Genomic DNA, 20,463 nt, shown 5'->3' with positions numbered 1-20,463 from the left:
AAACTGGAGAGAGAGAGCTTAGTCAGAGGTTGTCAGAAGGATTTAGGAAAGAGTAAACAGAGCTCTAACCTACGCTGGCAGGAGGAGTAAGGAGGAGCAGAAAGTACAGAGAGATGTTTTAAAAAGTAGCCTTGGTATGGAATGGGTAACTACTATCATCATCTATTTCCCCTTAAGATACACAGCCATGAATCAACAGGTCCTTCCATACGCAGGACACTGTGATAGTCAAAACAGAGAATCACGTACATGCTTTGAAGAGAAAAAGCTAATAAGACTAAGGCAAGCAGCAGTCTGGTTATGTTTTATTAAATGCAATGCAGTAATGGCTGGAGGACCTGGGGGAACCCTCACTGTTACCCACTCCACCTTCACCTTGCTGGTGATGGGCTGGCGGCAGAATAGGGGGTAGAGGAGAAGGAGTCTTTATGAGCTTGTGCATCAATCAAGTGTTTAAAATGTAGCATTATTCTGTATTGTGTATTTTAAGAGACAATGAAAAAGAAAATTGTTGTAAATTGAAGTTACTGCTAAGAATAATAACGACTTATGGAATCCCAAGAAAAAGCAACTAGGTTATTTCAAAAGAAGATATAGATTTATTCATTTGGGGGCTATTTAACAATTTCTTAAAAGCAGAGAAATTGATAAATTCTTAATATATTAATTATAGAAACTTAGAAGCCCCAGGAATTAGGTTTCAAAGGATTTTAAAATATTGATTTCTTACAAATCACATTTTATTCACACTTTTAATATACATTCTTTGTTAGCAAACTGGACATTGAGCTGCTTTGTTTGAATTACTTTGTCCATGAACCACTGCTGTGATAAATTAACAGCAGCATATGAAATTGGGGATGGATGAAAGGCTCATATGCACTCTTTTCTAAATACGCCAAAAGCCCCACATTTCCCATTTGATGGAATGCTGCTCCCTCTGAAATCCTTTGGCACAACGAGCCTTGAAGCTTCCAGTTTCTCTCTCCCAAAGAAGAGGACTCGGGGAGATGGCCATGTGTGAATGACAGGGGTGCCATCCTCCTAACACTTTGCTCAGACACATCTCAGGAGTGAAAGCACTGGTTCGATCATCATCACTGAACACCTACACACAGGTAAATGTGTCTCTGAGAAGGAGGTTTACTTCCATTCTTGTTCTCTCACATCTCATGTCTTCTCTTTGTTGGCCATAGTTAGCCTTGTAAATATGGGTTAAAATTCTCAGAACTCATCAGTATCGAGTCCAAAACTATATGCAGACTATTGCTTTAATGAATGAGAAAACAGTCCAGACCAGGAGTCTTCCAAAAAGATGACATTTAGTGGTCAGAAAAGCATAACTCCCAGAAGCATGTTTTGCCCAACTGGGTAGATGATGGCACCTACCAATTGCTAAGGGTCCGCAGGGGAGGAGCATGTCTGGGGAGAAATCTCTGTTTGAGGAGCTTATAGTACATGCCAAGTTGGATTCAGGACTAGAGACTGAAAAAAAACCTGGAACAAATATATAAATTGGTGAATTATTAGATAATGGTTGAAGAAAAGGATGTGGATTCCACCCACCATAGATTCTTTTAAGAAGAGAAGGAAAACATGGATCAAGGTTTTTCTTCTCTAAGCCTCAAAGTAGAACATCTATTTCGGCTGGATGCTGTTGAATGACAACCAAGAGTAAAATTATTGGTTTTTTTTCCCTTCTTTTCTAACTTTTTAATGTGGAGATTTTGAAAGAATTCTTCAAAGCAATCAAGTGTGTGTTTCTCACAACCTCTAGGTTATTTGTTCTTAGGGAGAAAATATTTTCTCTAAATCAAGCTTGGTAAGGCAAACTTACTGCAGAAAAAAACACCTGTGAACAACTAACAGACACACTTTAGTGTTAGCCTGTCTACACTAGCAGACACATGTGACAACAATAGCTCTCCACTAAGGACATGAAAGGGCTTCCTTGGTGGCTCAGACAGTAAAGAATCTTCCTGCAATGCAGAAGACCTGGGTTCAATCCCTGGGTTTTGGAAGATCCCCTGGAGGAGGGTATGGAAACCCACTTCAGTGTTCTTGCCTGGAGAATCCCTATGGACAGAGAAGCCTGGTGGGCTACAGTCCATGGGGTCACACAGAGTCGGACATGACTGAGCAACTACGCCCAGCACACGAACGTGAAAACATCCCCCTTCAGTATCCTTAAAGGCTTTTAACTCCAATTACATTGTTAATGTAAGTACTGTCCTGCTATAACCTAAAAACAATAAAGATCAAGCAGTCTGATCACATAGAGATAAGATTAAGTTTGAGTTATAAGAAGCTCACAGTCTTGATGTAAACGCTTCTGACCTCCTTTAACCAGCATCTGACTTTTCCCTCTAGAAATATAAATATCTTCCTGCAAAACAGCCAGAGAAGTGTCCTTTCTAATTACACTCGCTATTTTGCAGAGAACTAGCAGCAGTCTTTAAAATTATTTTTTAAAAATAAAAATTTAAAAATCCTTATAATCTCCCAAAACAAGAACCGTAGGGATTCTGAGATAAGAGTTGTTGTTGTTCAGTCACTAAGTCATGTCTGACTCTTTGCGACCCCATGAACTCCAGCATGTCGGGCTTCCCTGTCCTTCACTATCTCCAGAGTTTGCTCAAACTCATGTCCATTGAGTTTGTGATGCCACCCAACCATCTCATCCTCTGTCGCCCCCTTCTCCTCTTGCCTTCAATCTTTCTCAGCATCAGGGTCTTCCCCAATGAGATAAGAATGCAAATGATGCATCTCCTGGAAAGATGTTGTCTGTCTTGGAGTTGTTCTAAAAACAAGTAGAAGAATGGGGAGAGAGTGCTGCGATAGACTTTTCCACCAGCAAGGGATCGTGATTCAGTGCAGAGCAACCAGAAGATCTCTGAAGCCAGCATTTCATTCACTTTCCTCTGATCAGCCATGAAGAGAGAAAGCAACTACAGGAGGCAGATCAGCAGTTAGCTTGAGGGCAAGATTTGACGTCATATGTTTCTAATTAGAGTCCAAAAAAGAGCTGATTTCACAGAACTTAAAAATCACACTAAAAATATCCTTTGAGACTTTTTTTCTTGGCAGCTTGGAATTACTGCAAAATATTTAGTATGGCATAACACATTAAAAAAAAAACAGTAAACATAGACATATTTTATTAACTAATAACAGACTCTAATATGTTTAAGCAGCCAATTACTGTCTTCCATTTTCTTCACATCTAAAGGAAGAAACAAAGAGCTTTGCATGAGAATTTGTGCATTTTCCTGGACAAAAAATTTTAATAATCTTTGCACTTGTTGCAGACAGGGTTCTTGGCAAATTCTACTGTATTCAATATCTTGTAATAACTTGTAATGGAAAAGAATCTGAAAAATATGTATTATTTTATAGAAATATGTATATATAAGAAGAAACATACTAAATATATATATAAATACATATATTACTATATATAATAATATATGTGTGCATGCTCAGTCACTTCAGTTGTGTCTGATTCTTTGAGACTCTGTGGACTATAGCCCGCCAGGCTCCTCTGTCCATGGATTATCCAGGCAAGAATACTGAAGTGGGTTGCCCTGCTCTCCTCCAGGGGATCTTCCCAACCCAGGGATTGAACCCTCTTCTCTTGTCTCCTGCATTGGCAGGCAGGTTCTTTACCACTAGCATCACCTGGGAATCCCATAATAGTAATATTAATTATATATATATGTGTGACTTTGATGTATACTTGAAACTACACAATATTGTAAATCAACTATGCTTCAATTTAAAAAAAGACTAAATACAAACAGGACTGTTCCAAACAGAGTGGTGTTATGAGAGGCCATGTGTGTGTGTACCCATGCAAGCATTTCTGTGCTTTCTTGCTCAAGAGCTCTGGGGATGATGTGAGAAGGACAGAGTCAAAGAAGAGAGGAAGTGTAGGGGACTGCATACACAGGGCGATAATCATTTTCTCTGACACTCCCTTTCCGAGAAGGCAGTTGGGTCCTCGGATCTGGAGGCAGGAGGCTGTATTTGCATGGTCCGGATAACTTAGTGTTTGAAGCCACTCTAGTAAAAGGTGGCAGGTGCCTGGACGTGCTACTCAGAGACCTATCTTCTAGTCCCAAGTTCTCTGAGTTTCAGTCGCCCCGTCCATGTAAGTCAAAGTCACAAATACGACTTCATATGATTAACTTTAGGCATGCTAATATAGAGCAAAGTGCAAGGAAGAGTCATTATCAAGTCTTCTTGGACAGAAATTATAATGGAGTCTTGCAGGTTGGGGTCACATTCATGAAGGGCTTGTAGGACACTGGGCTGCCATACGGTACACCTGCTCCTGCCTTAAAATGAACACAAAGAATGTAGAGTTTTACACAGAGTCTGTGTTTAACTCTTCCTCCTTGAAAAAAAAAGGGGAAAAAGAGAAAATAAGACAGAGGGAACACAGTGTCTCAGTTCTGAGAAATCACCATGGTTCAGTCATGCATACTTGTGGTCAGGAGATGTCCCAACCTCTGTCACAAAAATGCCCAGTCACTGGACCTTGCAGCATCTCCCAGTCTTGTGGTCCTTCTCAGAATACACCAGGCAACGGGGTTTCAGTTATTGCCAAGCAGTCCCCAAGAAAAACGTTAAAGTGAAGGCCGCAGAGGACATAAAACTTTGAGTAAAGAAAGCGCCTCACCTAGCTTGGGGCGGTGGAGGAACCAGACTGACCCAGACGACTTCCTGAAAACTAGTAAGACATGGTCATTGCTTAAACCAAGAACTATAAGAAGTGACTTTTCTCCTTGGTTTTGTTTCAAGAAGTTCTTAGGGGGAAAAAAAAATCATCCACAATGAGTTCTGTCATTTAGAATGCTTACAGTGACAGAAATTCCTCTCCAAATTGATTTTAGGATTAAAAAAAAAAATGAACTAGGTACCACAACTAAAAAATATCAAAGATACAGTCGGCTTCAGGGTAACACGGCCTAAGGCACAGATATTGTTATTGTTGTTGTTTAGTCACTCAGTCGTGTCCAATTCTTTGCAGCCCCATGATCTATAGCCCTCCAGGCTCCTCGGTCCACAGCATTTCCGAGGCAAGGATACTGGAGTATTCCAGTATTCCAGGGGATCTTCCCAACCCAGGGATCTCACCCACATCCACTTCATTGGCAGGCGGATTCTTTACCACTGCGCCACCAGGGAAGTCCACAGATATTTTTACCAAGTCCCAATTCCCATCCATGATAGCTTCATTTACAACAAGCTCTCCCTTCAAAGGCATGATTTCACACAACTACTTTATGCTTCATTTCCTCACATTCAAATCCAGTGAGAAACTATATTTCCCAGAACTGGCTAAAATTTCCTTTGCTTTACAAATCTAGAACAATCAGAGAGATAGCAGTCTCTTGCTTTGCTCCATTCATGACCTGTATAGGACTCACTCTAATATCACAGAGGCTCAATTATTTTTTACCAAAATTTCTTCTATAAATAAAACATGGTTCAGAACTGGAGAAGAAGTCATTATGAAGAACCTTGCAAAACAGATGTAAATATTTCATTTATTTGCCTAGAAGCATACATCTCAGGCTCGTTTTTTTGCCTGTTTGTCTTAACAGCTAGTCCCCAAAAATCTTCCCAATAAATCAGTGTTAAAAGTCAACAAAATTATTAAACCTTCATCTGTTTATTGAAACAAATTTCAGAATTTAATCTCCCATTTCAAACTGTATCTCTAATGGTCTACTTGCTGTAAACATTGATTAAAAGCATGGTCTGAAAGGAAGGAATATGGCTGGGGTACATACATTTGAGAGTCAAACTGTAGGAAAAATTTCCAAAGCAATTACTTATAATGCTATTTCTTTTAATATCTATATAATTGATGAATGATGGATCATTTTATGCATTACCCCCATGCTATATAATATCCTTGATGTAGAAAATTGTAGCTTTTTAAGATTACTATATTTTAAATAGCCATCTACAGTAATTATTTTCTAGCTGAATTATATACTATAACCCAATTTAAATAATAAATTAGAAAATAGAGGGAAGGAGTATTTCAGATTCTAGAAAATTCTAACTTCAGCCCTTTTTTCATCCTCCAAACTCTTCAAAGTTACCATTCTATACAAGGGAGCCACAAATCTTTATTTCTATTTAACTGTATTTCATTTCATTCCCAACTGACTTCTAGACCCTTCCACCTAGATATCTTATTTGAACCTCAAAGTACAGGTACAAAATTTAACTCATATTTTACTCCAGGTAAGTTCTTCCTCCCAACTTGGTGATCTCTACTATTGGCACCTCTTTCTTCCAGACAACTGGGTTCCATTCATCTTTGACACTTTCTTCCTTTCCTGGCTTTCAAATAGTTGCCAAGTCCAAAGAAAAATGTTTTTGACAAGATCGTTCAAGTTTTTCTGATAGTTCTTAAAGAGATGAAATGTGGAATGCAATATGTTATTTTCATTATATGAGATTTACAAATATGGAGAAACAGCAAATAAGTCAGAGAATATGCAGTTATCTTGATATAATGCAGTATTAAGTAAGCTGCATTAAAAATGGAAACCCATCTTGATAGTTGGTGCTTTTATAAACTCAAACATCTTCCCATAAAATAAAATTATCTCAACAAAAGAAAATTCAAAAACATTTTTAGCCTGCTTCTTTTATTACACACAGAGAACTATCCTTTTTGTGAAATTAAGATATATAATATAATATACTTATGAATATATTATATACATTTACACATTATTATACATTTTAAACTTTATATAGTAAATAAACTTTATATTTGATATTATTAAGATATGTCTTTAATATTTTAATTACACATTATGTACATAATGTTATTTATAAAGTTTGATGTTCTGCATCCTTGCATTTTGACAAATGGATGAGATGGTAAATAGAAGGGAGGGGAATCAAAGATTCTGGAACTTCTTCCACTGGTTCAATTCAGGCTCTGCTAAAACACACCTAAAAAGTATGAGGAGAAGAACAAAGTGTGCCTCAAACAATTTCAGACTTCCATATCTTCATAAATCTAAGAAAATGGGTAAAATTGATGTGTCAAACAGAATAATAAATTGTGAATATCTAAAATACAAAGAAAGATTTAATTTTTCATCTCTAAGAGAAGAGATGGATCAAACCCTCTAACAAAGGTCCATCTGTCTAGTCAAACCTATGGTTTTTCCAGGAGTCATGTATAGGTATGAATTGGACCATAAAGAAAGCTGGAAAAAAAAAAAAAAAGAAAGCTGAGCGCTAAAGAATTAATGCTTTTGAACTGTGGTGTTGGGGAAGACTCTTGAGAGTCCCTTGGACTGCAAGGAGATAAAACCAGTCCTTCCTAAAGGAAATCAGACCTGAATATTCATTGAAAGGACTGATGCTGAAGCTGAAATTCCAATACTTTGGCCACCTGATATGAAGAGCTGTCTTAATCTTTTCTAGAAAAGATTGAGGGCCGGAGGAGAAGGGGATGACAGAGGATGAGATGGTTGGATGGCATCACCGATGCAATGGACATGAGTTTGAGCAATCTTCAGAAGTCGGTGATGGACACGGAAGCCTTGCGTGCTGTAGTCCATGGGGCCACAAAGAGTTATACATGACTGAGTAACTGAACTGAACTGAACTGATTAAAATATACTTGATTATTTACTTTCAGTCTGTGATAGTTTTATATAGAGCTTTACTCTCACATATTTTGAAAAGTGAGGGGAAAACGTATTATCATCGAGTAAAACTTTCCTCCTGAAACAGCCATTTCCATAACAGTAAAGAGTTTTGCTTATAAAATTTTTATAAAATCCATCTGTAAACCATTGGTGATGGTCCACCTGGGAACAAAGGACAATGGGATTGGTTGAACGGTTCAGGAGCCTTTAAACAAGTCGCTTGTGTTGTCACATTTCACTATAGAATTGGATTCCTTATATGAGATCTGTGCCATTACTCTCTTCACCAACAAAAATATGATTTTCTCTTCATTTGTGGTAGTTATGTGAATATCAGTCAGGTTCTAGACAATTTCTAAACACAAAAATTCATTTACTGAATTGAAGATAGTATGAATTTACACGATGTCAAACAATACACTTGACTGAACTGTTATCTGTTCCACCTGTTCAGAGGCACTGAAAAGCAGTCCAAATGTCTCTATTAAGAATACTCTCATACAAAAACACATTATACTACAAAGTCTGAAGCAGGTGTCTCTGGGTTTATCAATAATTCAACAGACTTGAATGCCCATTATATTTTGTATCAAAGACAACGAAGCCAAACTAAAGAGGGCTGGTCCATTCCTTCACGGCCATTACTCTCCAGTAGTGGATACCAGTAGTATGAGGTTGACCAGAAAAAAGACACACCAAATAAACATGAAATAACAGAAGTCTACAAACGTGTTATTACAGCAGAGAGGCCAAGAGAAACCCCAAGAGCATGTGGAAGAGTAAGTGGAAATGAGGGGTGAGGAGACAGTCTGAGCCTGCCCAGAGGTGTTGAATCATGTGTTGTGAAGGCCGGAGGGTCACTGCAAGTTCATGTCTGTGGATCAAGAGTCTGAGGAGGAGGAAGGAGTTGGATCTTGAGAAGCAGGGGAGCACTTGTTCAGGAGGAGACATGTAAGACTTCAGTCTAAAAGAAGGAAAAGGCAAAGTGAGTTCTAGAGGAGGAAGTATACACATATAACTTGTATTTACGCATGTGATTCAGGCAACCTTGTAAATAATTGATAATCTACGAGACATAAAAAAGCTTTGGAGTATATTTCCATAGTCACAGTGAAAAACAAAAGAAACCAGTGAGAAAATGCTATCTTTTTCTATTGGGATATAATTGCTTTACAGTGTTGTGTTAGTTTCTGCTGTAAAACATGAATCAACTATTCAGTTCACTTCAGTCGCTCAGTCGTGTCTGACTCTTTGTGACCCCATGAACCGCAGCACGCCAGGCCTCCCTGTTTTTCACCAACTCCCGGAGTTTACCAAAACTAATGTCCATTGAGTCAGTGATGCCATCCAACCATCTCATCCTCTGTCGCCCCCTTCTCCTACCTTCAATCTTTCCCAGCATCAGGGTCTTTTCAAATGAGTCAGTTCTTCCCATCAGGTGGCAAAGGATTGGAGTTTCAGCTTCAACATCAGTCCTTCCAATGAACACCCAGGACTGATCTCCTTTAGGATGGACTGACTGGATCTCCTTGCAGTTCAAGGGACTCTCAAGAGTATTCTCCAACACCACAGTTCAAAAGCAATTATTTGACACTCAACTTTCTTTATAGTCCAACTCTCACATCCATACATGACTACTGGAAAAATCATAGCCTTGATTAGATGGACCTTTGTTGCCAAAGTAATGTCTCTGCTTTTTAATGTGCTGTCTAGGTTGGCCATAACTTTTCTTCTAAGGAGCAAGCGTCTTTTAATTTCATGGTTGCAGTCACCATCTGCGGTGATTTTGGAGCCCAGAAAATAAAGTCTGGCACTGTTTCCACTGCTTCCCCATCTGTTTGCCATGAAATGATGGGACCGGATGCCATGATCTTAGTTTTCTGAATGTTGAGCTTTAAGCCAACTTTTTCACCCTCCTCTTTCACTTTCATCAAGAGGCTCTTTAGTTCTTCTTCACTTTCTGCCATAAGGGTGGTGTCATCTGCATACCTGAGATTGTTGATATTTCTCCTGGCAATCTTGATTCCAGCTTGTGCTTCCTCCAGTCCAGCATTTCTCATGATGTACTCTGCATATAAGTTAAATAAGCAGGGTGACAATATACAGACTTGACATACTCCTTTTCCTATTTGGAACCAGTCTGTTGCTCCATGTCCAGTTCTAACTGTTGCTTCCTGACCTGCATACAGGTTTCTCAAGAGGCAAGTCAGGTGGTCTGGTATTTGCATCTCTTTCAGAATTTTCCACAGTTTATTGTGATCCACACAGAATCAACTATAGGTATACATATATCCCCTCCTTTCTTAGCCTCCCTCTCACCCACGCATCCCACACAGAGCACTGAGCTGAGCTCCCTGTGCTATATACAGCAGCTCCCCACTGGCTATCTATTTTATACATGGCAGATCACTCACCAAGAGCCAGACATCCTGAAATGCAAAGTCAAGTGGGCCTTAGGAAGCGTCACTATGAACAAAGCTAGTGGAGATGATGGAATTTCAGTTGAGCTATTTCAAATCCTAAAAGATGATGCTGTGAAAATGCTGCAGTCAATATGCCAGCAAATTTGGAAAACTCAACAGTGGCCACAGGACTGGAAAAGGTCAGTTTTCATTCAAATCCCAAAGAAAGGCAATGCCAAAGAATGCTCAAATTACCGCACAATTGCACTCATCTCACAGGCTAGCAAAGTAATGCTCAAAATTCTCCAAGACAGGCTGTAACAGTACATGAACCGTGAACTTCCAGATTTAGAAACTGGATTTAGAAAAGGCAGAGGAACCAGAGATCAAATTGCCAACATCTGTTGGATCATTAAAAAAGCAAGAGTTCCGGTAAAGCATATACTTCTGCTTTATTGATTATGCCAAAGCCTTTGACTGTGTGGATCACAGCAAACTGGAAAATTCTTCAAGAGGTGGGAATACCAGACCACCTGACCTGCCTCCTGAGAAATCTGTATACAGGTCAAGAAGCAGCAGTTAGAACTGGACATGGAACAACAGACTCGTTCCAAACTGGGAAATGAGTATGTCAAGGCTGTATATTGTCACCCTGCTTATTTAACTTATATGCAGAGTACATCATGAGAAAAGCTGGACTGGAGGAAGCACAAGCTGGAATCAAGATTGCCAGGAGAAATATCAATAACCTCAGGTATGCAGATGACACCACCCTTATGGCAGAAAGTGAAGAAGAACTAAAGAGCCTCTTGATGAAAGTGAAAGAGGAGAGTGAAAAAGTTGGTTTAAATCTCAGCGTTCAAAAAACTAAGATCATGGCATCTGGTCCCATCACTTCATGGCAAATAGATGGGGAAACAATGAAAACAGTGAAAGCCTTTATTTTCTTGGGCTCCAAAATCACTGCAGATGGTGACTGCAACCATGAAATTAAAAGATGCTTGCTCCTTGGAAGAAAAATTACGGCCAACATAGGCAGCATATTAAAAAGCAGAGACCTTACTTTGCCAACAGAGGTCCAGCTAGTCAAAGCTTTGGTTTTTCCAGTAGTCATGTATGGATGTGAGAGTTGGACTGTAAAGAAAGCTGAGCACTGAAGAATTGATGCTTTTGAACTGTGGTGTTGGAGAAGACTCTTAGTCCCTTGGACTGCAAGGAGATCCAACCAGTCCATCCTAGCAGAAATCAGTCCTGACTATTCTTTGGAAGAATTGATGCTGAAGCTGAAACTCCAATATTTTGGCCACCTGATGCATATAACTGACTCTTTGGAAAAGACCCTGATGCTGGAGGCGGGAAGAGAAGGGGATGACAGAGGATGAGATGGTTGGAAGGCATCACCAACTCAATGGGCATGAGTTTGAGTAAGCTCCATGAGTTGGCAATGGACAGGGAAGCCTGGCGTACTGCAGTCCATGGGGTTGCAAAGAATCGGACATGACTGAGGACTGAACTGAGTGTATAAATGTTAATCCTACTCCTCCAATTCAAAATGCTAACTCTCAAAAGCATGCTGATAGCAACAGTGTATATATGTCATTCAGTCATTCATTCATTCACTCATTGGGCACCTATTGTTGACCAGTAACTCTGTGTCAGGAGCAGTACTTTCTGCTTTCAGGCTGCAAGGATACAGCAGCTGCAGGTGGATAAGGGGGAAAGTTTGAGCTACTGACCCATCAGTGAACAACAACCCTAAAACACGGTCCCCAGACAAAATATTACACGAAAAAATAAATAAGTATGCGTTTATAAATCGCTAAAGAGTATTTCAGGGAAAGACTGTGCCCTGAGAAAACAGAATGCAGCGCTGCGCTCTAAGCTGGAGGACAAGAGAATGAAGAAAGAGTGAGCCACACGGGAGGGGCCCCACAGCAGATGGTCTAAAGGAGACAAGCCGAGCAAGTGGGAGATGCTGCAGAGACTAGGTGTCGATTATCCTGAGAGGACACCACCAAATTTAGAAGGAAGAAAGTGAATTCTCAGGTGGCGCTAGTGGTAAAGAATCCACTTACCAGTGCAGGAGAAACAAGAGACATGTATTCGATCCTTGTGTTGGGAAGATCCCCTGGAGGAGGAAATGGCAACCCACTTCAGTATTCTTTCCTGGAAATTTCCGTGAACAGAGGAGTCTGGTGGGCTACAGTCCACGGAACCAAAGAAGTTGGACTGAGCACACATAATTTCCATACTATCCAGAAATCACACTTGTTGGAATTAACTCAAATGCATTGGAAACTTATATCCACACAAAAAGCTGCACATGGATGTTTATAGCAACTTATTCATAGTTGTCAGAACTCGTAAACAATCAACTGTCCTTCAGTAGGTGGATGGATATACAAACTGTGGTATGTCTGGACAATGGGATATTTATTATTCAGCACTGAAAAGAAATTAGCTATGAAGCCATGAAAGGACATGGAGGAAACTTAAATCCATATTATTAAGTGAAAGAAACCAATCTGGAAAAACTACGTGCTGTATGATTCCAACTATAGCACGTTCTGGAAAAGGTACAACTATAGAGACAGGAAAAAACATCAGTAGTTGTCAGGGGCAGTGGTGGTCAGGGAGATGGGTAAGGAACACAGAGGATTTTTAGGACAGTGAAAATCCTCTGAGTGATACTATAATGACAGATGTGTGCTTAGTCGCTCAGTCATGTCTGACTCTTACGACCCCGTGGACTGTAGCCCACCAGGCTCCTCTCTCGGTGGGGTTTTTCAGGCAAGAATACTGGAGTGGGTAGCCATTTCCTCCTCCAGGGGATCTTCCCAACCCAGGAATTGAGCAGGCAGACTCTTTACTGACTGAGCTATATATCCATAATAACGGATACGTGTCATTATATCACTGTTCAAACCCATAGAATGTGTACCAAGAGTGGACCCGAAGGCAAACTATGGACTTTGGGTGATGATGATGTGTCCTTATAGGTTCATCAGTTGTAACAAACGTAACCTCTGGGGATTCTGGTAGTGGGAGAAGCCATACATGTGCAGTTGCAGAGAATATAGGGGAGATCTCTGTACCTTCTTCTCCATCTCACTGTGAAGCTAAAATCTCTCAAAAAAAAAAAAAATTTAAAAATGCTAATTTCTGGAGCACAGAAGAGAAGGGGAAAAAAAATATAGGGAGGAAGTTAACATTTCCTGGAGACTGAATTTGCTCTGGAAACTAGTACCTGGAGTTCTGGTCCAGTGAAGTAACCAGAGGTGAGGGGTAGGTAAGAACAAAAGTTTAGACTCATCTGCAAAAAATTTGAAAGATTGGAGATGGTAGAAGCTGTCAAGACATTATTTTTGTGGGAAACTAGAGCATATTGAAATGGCAAGGGAGAGGCCAAATGGAGGAAAAAGCAAAGACATAAGAGTAAAAAATGTTCCGTCATACTGAGAGCTAACATTGGGGGGGGGGGCGACTTTATTATGACCAGTCCTACTTTAGCATGAGGATCTTGAGGTTCTAATAATTTAAGTGACTCTGGGCAGCAAATGAACCATATCATTTGATCTACACTTAGATTCTTTGAGAAAATTCTAGGTATTTATCTTGAAACATTTGTTAGTCACTCAATAAAATTTTTTAAAAAAACTATCTCTCATGACTTGGGTCTGAGAAGAGCATAGAGGTGGCATGTGCCTCACCCAGGTAGATCTCTGAGCATCCCTAAGCCAGAGACACGTCAGCACAACACCCGGAAAGCCTCTGAAACTTGAATGCCCTGGGGAATATTGCCCACAGGGAGTAAGAAAGTATCCAGAGTTCCCCCTAATTGCCAAAGGATCCTGCATCAACCCTTGTGGAAGAACAGGCCTGAAAGATCAGTTGGGTTAGAAAACATCAAGCTTGATGAACATACATGGGGGTCTGTCTGTGACTCAATGGTAACCTTCCATTTAGTACATTCTGTCTTAGAAAGCACTTTATATTCCTAGTCCCCGAATACACAGTGACAATTGACACATTTGCTTATTGAAATTGGAGGTCACAATATATTTCCTGCCCAGCACCCTCTTCATACCATATGAAAATTAAATATATTCCTTAGAAATCGAGAAGCATTTAGAACATAGGGAGTTGACATGGAAACACCTCCAACGGGACTGTGCGTGTGCAGCCCACTGAGGATGTCAGGCAAAACCATGCAAGGTAGGAAGGGAGAGAAAATAATATGAGAACATTTTTTTCTCTCTATCACATTTTCTCTACTGTATCCAAAATGACTCTGTCTAGAGAATGAAGAGAAAAAAAAAACCTCAGTCATGCTCTCCAGCCTTCTGCCAGTCTTCCACCTAAACCGGACTCTTGCTCACAGAACAAAGAGTCAATCTGCTAAGGTCATTGGTCTCCCCAGTCAGTTAACCTGAATGCTGTTCTGTGCTAGTACAGACAGAGCCTGGAGTAGTATCCTCAAAAGATTTCAAAGGTCATGAGGAGGATGCTTAGCAAGACACATAGCCAGGGCCTACCCCCAGCAACCTCCAGAAAAATTCTCATATAATGCAAAAGGTGGATGAATTAACCTGGGAGAGAGAGATTGCTTCTGTCTTGCTTACTCTGCGGTTCACAAAGACTCCCTGAGTTATGAGGAGTTGGGTTCCTGGTTAGTAGCAGGGTTTTCGATGATAATCTTTTGTTGTTGTTGTTGTTTATAGCTGTAAGATTACATTCAGTGCTACCTGCTATTGTAGTTAACTGTGATCATCACTCTTAATGCAATTAATATCTAATCCTCTAAGTGCAATATGGTGAAGCAATGGAGGAGGTAATTCAGCAAACACAATGGAAAAGAACTGAAGAAACAGTGGGTCAAGTGCTCAACATAAAATGCATATCAAATATAAGAATTTGCAAAGGGTAAATTAATTTGCATGCTCTGAAAATTCCATTTTGCAGTGAGGCATTCATTTTTGACCTCAGGAGAAAGGTTTCTCAGAAAATGAAACTTAAAAAAACTACTCGTTGTCTCTCTCTTTTTTTCTTTGCCTTTTTCTTCTCTTCTTTTCACTCTTCATTCCTCAACAAAACAAGAAAAAATAATCATATGGGCTTCTGGCACAGCGAGAGAAATGTGAGATTGGCTCTTCAGGGAATTTTTATTCTCAAGTGGATGTAAATGTATTCATCAATTCAAAGAAATGCATAGTGTGTTATATACACAATACATTAATAAATAGCCATGCATTAAAAAATAATGAGGTTTCCATAAAACAACATCCTGGGGTGCGTAGGGTCATAAAAAAGATACTAAAAGAGGGAGAAAAGATTATGTGTAAAATCTGATTAAACTACAGAACGACTATCATATATGTAAGATGTAATAAATATTTTATTAGTTAACTATAAACAAAAGAACAAATGCAGTAGAATGTAATTAAAAATGTAAAAGTGAAGGATGTGATTTATTTCACTGCAATCATATTAATATTACAAATGGTATGTAAATGGGGATCAAGCCTATATTGTAGAAAGAGTGGAAAGCAGCCATTCATTCTTATAATGAGATTTCATCTCTCTTTTTTTTTTTTTTTGATTTACATTTGTTTAAATATTTCAAATAGTGAATGAATAATGTTGCTCTTAAACCTTACACAGCTTAGCACATTCTCAAATTTCCATCAGCCCTTGGACGATATTTGCATTTTGGCAGGCAGTTTCCAGGCAGAACAACTAATTGTGAAAATACAAGAAAATTGACTGGCAGAAACCAAGAGTATTTTTAGTGCTGTTGGCTGAATGAGTTTGGCTTTGAGTAGTAACCCTGACTAGTGAGTGTGCTGGAACCAAAACCAGCATTTTACAGAAGTTTCCTCAATTAAAACAGGTGAAAAGACCAAAAGGTAACATTCATCAACCTCTATTGGCTTAAAAACCATCAGGAGGTCTAAACTGCTAAGATTATGGGAACTGAATTTTCCTACCATGGCCTCCGAAACTGAGCAGAAAACCAGAGGTTTTAATTCAACATTGTTGAGACCCAAGCACACAAAACTACAAAAAATGCTGAGGCTTGAGGTACACCTTATATTAAAAACCATCCCTTTCTCTGGCTGGGCCTCAAAGGGAAATTATATCTTTAGGAATTCTCTTCCACATCCATGTAGAACATGCCATGTAAAATTGCCCTCAGGTTGGACTACAGTTTGTTATCAATAATGTTATTTCTTTAAAACTTTCCAACACTCCCTATTTGAGTAATTATTTCATCTTTCTTGAGGTGCATACCTCACAAAAGGTAATAAAACATCTCTTATTAGACAGACAGGAGACTGAGCTTCAGAAAGGACATGAATTCACCAGCTTATTCAGCTAGTAGGTAGCAGCATGAGTTTTGAATCCCAGAAGGTTTTAATTCCAACTTTCTGAACTCGTAGACTCTGAGCTCTTACTGTACCCCACTGCCCCAAATTTCATAACATCCCCAATGGTTTTGGCAGGTTTCCCCTTTCTTTCTTAAGATGTCCCTGCTTCTGATCTGCCTGCCACATTATCTTTACCTAAATGCCATGTTTCCCTGTCCTGTTATGAGTTGGGTCTTCCTGTGGCCAGCTGTTCAAGTTTTACGTTGGCATAGGTCACTGTCCTCATCTCTGACATCCCACAACCCCTCCACCAGCAGATCCCGGAAATAAGCTCCTCTTATATTGCTTATTTTATCCCCATACCCAGACAGCATCTGAAGCAGAAATGCATATGGGAATTTCTTCTAATTAAAATATCCCAGGTCAGTTTTCCAACTCAAAAATGATCATGAAACATCCCCTTCTCAGAGAAGAATTTATGAATAAATCAAAGAACAGTATTTGCTTCTCTGATCTATCAGAGTGTAAGTCAGGAATATTTTAGCTGAATGGGTAGAAAGATATCTAGATATAATGGTTTACACCAATTTGTATTTGTTTTCTTATATAGCAAGATGCTCAAAAGTAAATAGTTCTTGGTTTTGCTTCTTCAGTTGAAAAATGTAAAGATCAATAGCAATGCTTTTCTCTTGTCTATCCTTCATGGTCTTAAAATGGCTGCTGCAGCCCAGCCATCACCTCTACATCCGAGGCAAAGAGCTGGAAGAAAGCACAAATTCAGTGGCTACAGGAGAAAAACAGAAAATTTTCCCAGAACTGCATATCAGACTTCCCCTTCTCTTTCATTAGCTAGAACTATGTCATATGCCCAACACTAACTGGAAGTTGGCTAGAAAAAAGTTGGAAATGGTGACTTGGTTAGCCATCCAAGAGTGTCTGCCACAGTCATTGAACCAAAGTAACTGTGATTCCTCACTGTGCAAACATTGTACCAGATGTTTATCTGCTTACTCAGTCAATAAACAAAGCCTAATTGAGAGCTTTTTATGTGCATGGTATTATGTTCATATTATGGCAGGTAGAGAAATAAACCAAACACAGATGCTACCTTCAGAGGACACAGCCTAATAAAAAATATATAGAATATGACATATATAACATTTAAGAGATAAACTTTGACAACCCTAAAATCTAGATAAATACACTGGGCACTGAGGAATGGTAATAAATGAGAGTGCTTTTATTAATAAAACTAGCAAATATGGGACTCCCCTGATGATCCAGTGGTTAAGACTCTACATTTTCATTGCTGAGACCCCACGTCCAATCCCTGGTTGGGGAACAAGATCCCGTAAGCTGCGTGGTGTGGCAAAACAAAAGTATTGATGATCAAATAAAATATTTGAAAAAAACTAGCAAACAGATGAAGCAGTCTATTTCAAATGCATACAGGTCCAAGACAGTATAAAATGTAGATAAGGGGAAATTATACTATTATAATAAAGAGTCGGCAATCGAAATTTTCTTGTAAGAAACAATGGGGAGATCTCCTGTTAAGCCTAAGGAAGGAAAGGAAATAGAACAGTGGTTTCTGAAACAAATTTGGCCAGAAAGTGCTATCAATAAAAAAAAAAAAAATGAGCATTTGAGCACTATGTGTGTATAGATAAGTTACTCATAAGTTATATGCATTCACCATTTTGCTAAAATAGTATATATATACACACATAATAAAACACATAAAATTGAACATTTGAAGAGGTGAGATTCCAAGGTATCTTTGTATAAGGTACTTACCAATTACAGAGTAACCTGGCAGATGTCATCTTAAATAAATGACAAAAGTGAACATTACCACTAGTAACTGGTGGTGGTATTTAGTTGCTAAGTCATGTCTGACTCTTTTCTGACCCCATGGACCATAGCCTGCCAGGCTCCTCTGTCCATGGGATTCTCCAGGCAAGAATATTGGAGTGGTTGTCCTGCCCTCCTCTAGGGAAGTTTCCTGACTCAGAGATAGAACCTGCATCTCCTGCATTGGCAGGTAAATTCTTTACCTCTGAGCCACCTGGGAAGCCCAGTAATTGGTAGGGTATAGTAATATGATCTACCTTCTAAAGGACAATATCATTTATATGCTATTCCTGCTAAAAATGCATACCCTGATTTTAATCACAAGGAAACATCACACAACCTCAAATTAGGGAACATGCTGCAAAATACTGGGGCAGTGTAATTAAAACTAAGTCAGGGCCACAATAAACAAAGGCAGCACCCTAATCTTTCCCATTTCAGAGACAAATTAGGAGAAATGGGCACATATGAGTCTCTTTGAATCTTCTTGAAATTAGGCCTTGTTTTGAAGAAGATAGGACATACAATATAGATGCTTGTACAAGGGTAGGAGCAGTCCAGTAGGCAAATATTTTATAGAGTTCCATTACCTTAGTATCATACTCATAGTTTTTATTTTTGTAATATTGTGTAAGTTCTCCATGGTGTTTGCAACAAAAACCTAAGAGCTCACATGGCTAGGGTGCCTATCCTCAGCATCAGGAAGGAAGCAGCGAGTTGAGGAGACTGTCCTTTCCCACCAGCAGGCTACGGGAGAACGCACAAATCCAAGTGCAAGGGGCAGCTGGAAGGAGGAGACAAAGGACAGCAGAGTCCCTGGGTCATGCCACCAGGAGGAGGTTTAGAGCACAGGGCCACCCAAACCATGAGCAGGAATCCTATGTGTGTGCTCAGTCGCATCTGTCTGTGACCCCCATGGACGGTAGCCCACCAGGCTCCTCTGTCCATGGAATTTCCCAGGCAAGAATACTGGAGTGGATTGCCACATCCTTCTGCAGGGGGTTTTCCCAACTCAGGAATGGAACTCGGGTTTCTTGCATCTCCTTTGTTGGCCGGCAGATTCTTTACCACTTGTGCCACCTGGGAAACCTGCAGGAATCCTGGGACCTAGCAAAATTGGAGGGGCTACAGGACAATAAGAAACGTGATAGGATCAGAGAGAAAAATGATTCTGGACCAATAAAGCTCTCTTCCCAGCCCACCCAATGAATCATTAGCCTGTTTATATTATCATCCTTGACAGACAGACGTGTATTGAGGGGCTGTTAGTTCCCCTAATGATTCAAAAGCACCAGTTGTGGGGAGAAGACTTAAGGGAATTGTTTTTGAATGGATCAAGGTAGCCATGAATATGGATCTCCCCATAGCTTTGCTGACCTGTGCCTGAACTCTGTCTGCTGTTAAGTCACAGCAACCTTCATGGAGGCACCTGCCATCCTTGACCTTTCAAGATGACACTTGGGGCATCTCTTTAACCCCTGGTCTTTACTCCATGGTCCATTTGACCATTCTCATTCGCTCTCATATAACCCAAGATAGAGCTCTCAGATCTGACCACCCAAAATGTCACTACAGGAATGGAAGAAGAAAGAGAAGAAAGGGGAGAGGAGGAGGATAATTATGACTTTAACAATTAGTAAAGTTCCAAAGCCTTAATCCTGGGGAAGGGAGAAGAGAGACAAAGTTCTGGGGTGGCTCCACTATGTTTCTGAAACTGTGGCAACACTATCATTGCTTTTCCCTTTATACTTTACTATAAAACATCAGTAACAAAAACAGTTACTGTAACAAACTTGTGCTTGCTTCTGCAGCACATATACTAAAATTGGAACAATAGAGAGAAGATTAGCATGGCCCCTGTGCAGGGATGACATGCAAATTTGTGAAGCATTCCATATTTTCTGAAAAGATGCTCAACATCGCTCATTATTAGAGAAATGCAAATCAAAACTACAATGAGATATCACCTCACACTGGTCAGAATGGCCATCATCAAAAAGTCTACAAACAATAAATGCTGAAGTGGGTGTGGAGAAAAGGAGACACTCTTGCACTGTTGGTAGGAATGTAAATTGATACAGCCACTATGGAAGACAATATGGAAGTTCCTTTAAAAACTAGGAATAAAACCACCATATGACCCAGCAG

The 20,463-nt window shown here is 39.7% G+C and overlaps 1 non-coding gene across 1 annotated transcript; it reads left to right on the top strand.

The window, feature by feature from the left end:
• Positions 1-20,110: 20,110 nt before the first annotated feature.
• Positions 20,111-20,217, top strand: LOC133042957 (U6 spliceosomal RNA). The gene has a single exon (XR_009689651.1). It is a non-coding gene; the product is annotated as a U6 spliceosomal RNA (small nuclear RNA).
• Positions 20,218-20,463: the final 246 nt, after the last annotated feature.

This window comes from Dama dama, chromosome 21, assembly GCF_033118175.1.
Source record: "Dama dama isolate Ldn47 chromosome 21, ASM3311817v1, whole genome shotgun sequence".
In the NCBI taxonomy this organism is placed as follows: Eukaryota; Metazoa; Chordata; class Mammalia; order Artiodactyla; family Cervidae; genus Dama; species Dama dama.
This window is presented reverse-complemented; position numbering and strand designations above follow the sequence as displayed.